A 7,958-nucleotide genomic window follows, 5' to 3' on the forward strand; every position below is an offset into this window, starting at 1 on the left:
CCGATCTTCGAAAGTGAATGTTAACAAAAATCCTTCATGCAAGACATCCCATTCACCTGTACCATGTTAGAGTTCTGTCTCAGTATACCAGTTCATGGGTATGACATCCACGGTATGGTAAAATAAGTGTACCCATTCAGGATGTGGTTCTTCCCTGTGGACCTTGGTCCATTTCGCGAGGTGTGTGCGTGGGTCATCTCATTCATCGTATTTGTCTTCCAACCGTAGTTGCGGTTTCCCAAATCATAGGCGCATCATCCTTCTACATCCACGCCAATCCTCAAAATTCCCTTGATGTGTACACCACCATCATGCGAGTGTTGCACGCAGTGCCCACTTCAACGCATCGAACCACTGCTGTTATGGTACTACGCTTTCAAATTTGCTCAGGAATTCATCCACCACTGTCAATCCATCATATGTCGGCATCTCTCTTGCCTCTGTTGTCACACAACATAGTGAACTAACCATCATGTTGCAATTCAACGTTGTCACTTTGTGCAACCGATTCTGCCATCGTTCTACCTCTTCATCTAAATCCGAAGTGCAAGATCTTCTGTGCTCCCATGAGATCGTCACGCACTGATTCAATGTAGCACGCTCCTTTGGTTGGGTCTAGAGGAACTATTACGCATAGTGACTTTTTCTCGAAGATTATTTTGTGCTTCTTCGGGTTAATTACTCCATTCATATCTGTAGCCCAGTCTATTCCTAACAGAGCGGGATAGGGATTGTTGTCATTGACAATCTCTATTACCTCAAAATCCACCTACGCGCTCGCGCCTTCAATATCAACTGTTACCCCTTGCAACCTCCCCATGGGAAAAATCTTCTGTTGGTTTTCCATTTGTAATTGAATAGGGGACCATTGTAACGTGGTCCTGCCCATGAGTTCTAATGTTTGCTTCGATAATACATTCGCGTCTGAACCAAGATTTAGGATTCCCTGATCCATTTCATACTCACCAATCTGCGCAGTCAACCTCATTTCCCTTCCAGTGCGCAATGCATGCTTCCCCAATTTTTGGACTACGCACGGTTCTCCTCACCCCGTGCACCTGGTGATCAGTTCTTGTAGTCCCTTAACTACCTTTTTGTCGCGCAATAGTTTCACGCATGTCTCCAGAAAAGTAGTGAGCATTGAAGGATCCATTCCTAGCTTTGGTTGATCCTTATTACCTGAAGTGGAGGCCTCTGTGAAGCTCTTCTTAGCTTCCATGAATGTCTCCTTTGCACGTTCTAAGTCAAACTTGGGTTCCTTTGTAGGAGCCTTGCGAACCAACCTATCTTCCTCTAGCTACTTCCCCTTATCCTCTCCCATGATCTCACTGCTTCTGAGCATCATGTTTACATTTGGGTCCTCTTTGCGTGACTCAGACCTCATCATTTGTATATTCTGAGTCAGAGGAGGATGGAATACCCCTTTTTTGCACATTTGTGTGATCAACGTAGGACAATCTATTATTTCGTGATCAAACCGAGCACAGTACGAACAGGATATCCTCGTCAAGTTGGTACAATCGCGGGCATAGTGCCCGGGTCCTTCGCAATTGTAACTAATTAACTATCTCCAGCCCCTTCCTGGTCCCATCCCTCCTCATCCTAAACCTCGCCCCTAAAATCTAGCGCACATTATTCCTTTAACTGGGTCGATGGCTCGCGTTTCGGTCTGCATCCTATAGGCAGGGTCCGATCCATCATTAGAACGTAACTACGGCAAGTGCACTCATCATGGCCTACCGACCTGCAGAAATTACAAAACAACTGTTGGGGTGTCTATGTATAATTTTGCAACAAGTGACAATTATCCTTCGTGTGTTTCCCTCCTATTTGATAGATCATGCACCATAAAGTAGGTGTTGCATTCGGCCCTGCCTGTGCCTCTGGTCTCAATAGCATTTGCCCCCCTCCTGCCAAATAGTTCGCGAATACTAGACAGTGGTCCTTGTCGTGGCCCTAGCCTTTGCATTTTATGCACCATACTTCCTCGCGCGCCTCTGGCCGTGGTGCCCTATCCTGCTTCAAACTTTGCATTTCCAAACACAGATTCTATAGTTGCGCGTGGATTTGTTGAACTCCCAACCCAGGGTCTTGTATCGGGGTCTCATGTAACCTCATCGCCATTTCCAATGCTTCGGCCTGGGTGGAAAGTTTCTGTTGTGACAATATTGTCCTCAAGTGCGGTGTCAGAGATGCTACAAACCATGCGCGATGTTGTCCATCCGTCAACGTCATATTGGCTTCGCGGATCATACTCTTCAGCCGTTGATCCAAATCCCAGGGAGTCTCACCCGGGAGCATCGTGATTTCTTTAAACCCGATGATTGATTGTGTTTTTGACTTTGGCTGCTAAATTCCTTGTTCAACACAGTCTAGATCTCTGCTATCCCTGCGTTTGGATGGTCGTTAGAGTGCTTGATATACCATATCAATGCGCGATCCTGTAACGCGCTCACCAATGTAGCCTTCTTAATATTGTCATCCGTGATACCTTGTGCTTCCCATACTGCTCTTACCATGAACTAGAATTGGTCTGGATCTTCATTCCCTACCCCTCTGAATACTGGTAGTTTGATCGCGCTCTCTATACTAAACTGTGGAGGTGGTGGAGGTGGATTGAGTGGAGATGGAGGTGAGGGAGGTGAAGCAGATGGCGGTGTTGGCGGAGGTGGTAACCGCATGATGTGCTGCCTTATCAAACTGACCATGTTTCTCAGAGAAACCTTCGCGAGCTCGTCCTCGCTTTCCCATGAGGGTGAAATTAAGGGATTATTTTCTAATTCTTCGCTGCTTTTGTAGATCTTTCTGCTCCATGTAGCTCCAAACATTGATTTATTCGGATAACCCTTTTTCACACAATAGCATCTTAATCCAAGTATTCAAATATCTAATATACTTACCTCGCAGTCCCTTGAGAAAGCGTCATTCTGCCTCGCTGTAGCTCACAGTCGTGTCTACCGCAAATTCGGTGATAAATCCCCCTATTATCCGGTCAAGCCAATGGTCCACAACTTGCACGATCTTATCTTCTGATGCTTCTAGTCTGCGCACTAATTCTAGACTCCACACTATTGGTTTGTTGAGTCTACACCTTCCCTAGTTGTCGGCTAACCTCGCGATCCACTCATATAGCTCAGAAGGAAAGGATGCAAAGAAAATCTCATGGATTTCTATGTACACGTAGCGCTCCAACCACTTTTCCTTAGATACTTGTAGAGTTCTGTTTTCTTGTGCCACGAACTCGTGAATCTTCTTGTCCACCCACTCTTCAATTTCCTTCTTTGTTGGGTTCCAATGGAACGACATCAGACATCCCTTATGTAGATCCCGGTCCCGGCAACAAAATCATTTGTTGGCTTAGTGGGGCCTGACCCAGGTTCAGAGGTGATTTAGCCAAACAAATCCTGAGACTAACGGCCATTTTGATAACACTCTGCGGTGCATGGATTGAGGTCTCACCCGAGGTAGTAGGGGAGGGTGTTGGAACCAGGTTTCTGCACCCTAGGGATGTCTTGATGAAGTTTCTAGAGGTTCGCAGTCCGAACCTGTGCACTTGCGCTACTCTGTGCAACTGTCTATCCTTCACAACCTATGCCACTGCCTTCATGCACCTTTGTAAGGGGCGCGAATAAAGTAATACCCTGACCTCTATACTTATTGGGCTATTATATTAGTGCTTAACTTAAAATGTGTGGCCCCAATCTTCTTATTACTCATTCAATATTCAGATAAGTGCGCGTAACTATAAATAGTATAAATGCATAAAGATAAATAGAAACATAGATGCACAATATTCCGAATCAAACTTATCTTTATTAGTAATCCTTTTCAAGTACAATCCCAATTAAAGACCGAACTCCGCCTTGGGCACTCAGCTATAGGGGTCCGCGCACTCAGCTGTGGACTCTACTAGGCCTCTGCGCACTCAGCTGCAGAGCCTCTTCCTACTACTATGACCCAGTACACTTCAGATCCAACTCTATGCTCTAACCATGCCTTCACATCTCTATTTTTTATTCCTTAGCTTTACACTTAAAGCCTCGAACTATTTATACAATTCCATGGTCCGCATACCAAGGGTAGGCCAACACAACTTTACGTTAAATTACAATATTTTAGGGCAGATAGCCCTATGACTCATCCTAGACTTCGCGCTCTGTGCCCGCAATTCGTGGAGTCTTACAATACAGTTGACCAAAACTTGGGCTTTGAGCCCCAAAACCTGCTGCGGGGGATCCCATGCCCAACAGAGTCCATCCAACCAGAAGAGCACATCAGGAGGGATATTCAGTATTGGTTCAGTGACATTTTCTTGGTACAAAAAGAAACAAAGATCGATTACACTCAGTTCAGCAGAGGTAGAGTACATGGTTGTGAGTCAGGTAGCATGTGAGGCTATCTGGAAGAGGAAGATCCTGGTTGGTTTGTTTGGTCAGCGGATGGATCCAACTGTGATTTACTATGATAATCAGAGTTGTATCAAACTCTATGAAAATCCAGTTTTTTATGATTGATCCAATCATATTGTTATCCAATATCATCATATCAGGGATTTTCTACTGAGGCGAATTATGTTGTTAGAGCACGTTCCCACAGAGGAGCAAGATGTTGATATTTTGACAAAGGCATTGTCAACATGTAAATCCGAGTTTCACAGAGACAAGATTGGGGTAGTTGATAATCCCTTTCTCGTTGAGAGGGAGTGTTGAGAAATGGAAATAAGAAATTTCAGTTTAATTTATCCTTGAATTAAACTTAGAATTAAAATTGAATTCTATTCTCATAGCAACTTGTAAATTTTTAAGTAAGTTTAATTAACTTAATTAACCTAGGAATTTCGAGTTGGAAGTATTTCTGAAGTCATCTATATTTTCTCCCTAAGTTTTAGGGTCCAGGATGATTTTAATTGTGAGTTGTAATTAGATCACTCGGTTTTCTAAGTTATGTTTAGTTAAATTAGTTCCAAACTATTTGTGGAACTAATAGAAAGTTAACAGTTAGTTGGTGCACTAGTGCATCCACAAGTGTCACTCTAGTTAACTGAAGATTTCCTCATCAGAAACTCATGCATTTCAATTCTGAGAAAGACCTAGTTGAGACTAGAGTGCAGGAACAATGTACTATCAGTTGTGTGATTTATTGAGTTGTATAGATCATGCATGCAATCAGAGAAGGAACTATGTTTGGATTGCGCAGTTTTGGAAGCATGAATTCCCTTTAAATACGAGCTATTCATCCTAAGAATTACACAAGACATTAGGGGCTTGGAGAGCTACTGAATAGGATAAGGATTTGGCTTGAGCTAGCTTGTGAGCTGAGAGAGTTGAGCATACTTGTGCAGAATTGTTCTAGTCAGAATAAGCTTTGTATATTCACTCATATTTATGATATATGCAATACATATAGTGGGGTTTTGAGCAGTGGCTTTCCCCAGATACATCTTGTGTTATATTCCATTGATTTATCTTCTTCTTGTTGATATTATTTTCATTATCTATTGGCTTCCGCTGGTTGAAAGTAGAAGTAGATTCTTGTCACATGCTTTAGTACATTACATGAGCTTGTGAATCTACAGGATTTTCTACATTATGTATTTAGATAAATGTTAGAGGTTGATTAGTGCTATTGTTTCTTTTTAAGACATTTGAAATTTTTAATTCTGCATGTTTTATCTCTATAGTCATCCATCTCCATCGGTTCTTATCCCTGCTCTCTTCACTGTGGGCAATATTGTAATTGGAGATGATGTACAAAATCAGGTATAACATATCTCTATTGGAATCTGGTTTGAAACTCAAAATATTGTTGTTCAATATATAGTGTACGCATCCAAGTGGAGATTTAATTAGTCTTCTATACAATCCCACATAAATTAAATGTTTTAGTGAATTATTCAGGATAGAGTGAATACTTATGTCTTATTTTCTAGATTATGTTCTCAAGCAATTTTGTAAGGATGTGTTGCCTAAGTAAATTATCAACAATAAGATTGTGTTCTCAAGTAATTTTGCAAGGATGTTTTGCCTCAATAAATTATCAACAATCAGGAACTTCCCTGCCTCTTAGCACCATTGACCCATAATCATAAGAAAAGTACTAAGAAGGAAGCATGTCAGGCCATCTTGAACTTAACTGCAGAAAACAAAGATCAAATACAGGTTCCTTAGCTACTACTTTATAGTTTAAGAATGACACTTCATTGAATATCTTATTCCTTATAAAATGTTGTTTAAGTTCATGTATCCTTATTTTGGATTGGTTTACAGGTTGTGATCAATGCAAACATCATTCCTCCTCTTGTATAGTTGTTGCAAATTGCTGAGTTTGATATCAAGAAAGAAGCAACATGGGTTATATCTAATGCTACTTCTAGTGGTACACATGATAAAATCAAGTATGTATTTAATGAATATATATGATCAACAAAAGCATTGCTAAAATGAGTTATCTAACAAAGGGGTCAACTTACAAGATGTAATGTAATGAGATGTGTTTGTTGATAACAGTTAGTGTGATGTAGATGTTCAAGAACTTGTGTCAGTTGATGCAATGAGACAAACTATTGATTCCTGCTTTTGTTTGTAGATATCTTGTGAATCAGGAATGCATTAAGCCTCTATGTGATCTTCTAGTTTGTTCAGACACAAGAATTGTAACTACTTTTCTTGAAGGGCTAGGAAATATTTTGAAAGTTGGAGAAGTAGAGAAGGACCCGGGGAAAATTGGACATGTAAATATCTATGCAAAACATATTAACGATGTTGAAGGACTTTACAAGATTAAGCACCTGCAAACTCATGACAATAATGAAATTTATGAGAAGGTAGTAAATATTCTTGAAACTTATTGGTTGGAAGATGATGAAGATGACTAAAAGTTACCTGCCACTGGAGACGTTGCACAACCAACATTCAATTTTGGCACAAATCAACCAATAATTCCTTCTGGTGGATTCACCTTTGGTTGAAAAGGTATAATTATGTTTTACCGCTATAACATTGGTTCAATTGTTGGTTTTCTTTTCAATATTACTTTGCTTTAACATATATACCACTACCAAATTTCAGGAATTTCAGCTATTACAACTCAGAAGAATTGATTACTATGGTTTGGAGTGATTGTGAAGATTTTGAGAGCTTTCTTTTCTACTAGATTATTTGGGGTACTGAATTTGTTGACTTTATTTTTATAATCATCTGATTTATCATGCCTTTTGCACTCTTTGTATCAATGTCAAATCATTTTTTGATATGGTTATATATGTTCATTTTCATTATTAAGTTATCTTTGCAGATATTTTTCTCAAGGAATTCTAGTTTCTTTGGAACTTCCTAGAAAGACCATCCAACGCTTTCAGCATAGTAGAATAAGCCTTGTTCTCCAATTATATGAACATGGTGCAACCTAGTTCACACAAAAGGGTGTTATGCCATACATTTTTGCTTAGTCCAATGTCATTTACTCTGCTTTCAGCCATCTTCTTGGCTATGGGGAAAATACGTGTCATTTTGTGTCTCCGTATTTTGCACCTAGCATGTATGATTACATGTACTTGTTTTGCAAAATTTTGTTATGCAACCAACTCACAAAATAGAAGAAAAGATAATTCAACGCCTTCAAACTTAGCCTCTTCAAGGGTTGTTGGTTTGAGGGGGCTTGACCCAGGTTTAGAGTTTTCTACACACCAACAAAACCCTCAACTATCGGCCCTTTCAGTAATGACCTACAAGCAAATCACAGTCTCACCTGAAGCAATTATGGGAGGCTGCAGAACCAGGATTTTACAACCGAAGGGATATTCGTGCAGTGGCGCTGTGTATTTACTTATACTCTATATTGATTTGATAACTTTGTGTTTATAAGAAATTTGCACAGAAGATTAATTTAACAGAATCACATTAAACCCATAAACTCTAACAAATAACAGTATATCTTACAGTTCTTCGCATAATTCAGTG

General features: G+C 40.3%; 1 pseudogene; it reads left to right on the plus strand.

Annotated features, from left to right (window-relative positions):
- Positions 1-6,967, plus strand: part of LOC149226180 (importin subunit alpha-1-like) — a 120,434-nt pseudogene extending 113,467 nt beyond the window's left edge.
- Positions 6,968-7,958: the final 991 nt, after the last annotated feature.

This window comes from Pinus tabuliformis, chromosome J (assembly GCF_031772625.1).
Source record: "Pinus tabuliformis cultivar Carrire ecotype Pingquan chromosome J, CPIR1, whole genome shotgun sequence".
Classification (NCBI taxonomy): Eukaryota; Viridiplantae; Streptophyta; class Pinopsida; order Pinales; family Pinaceae; genus Pinus; species Pinus tabuliformis.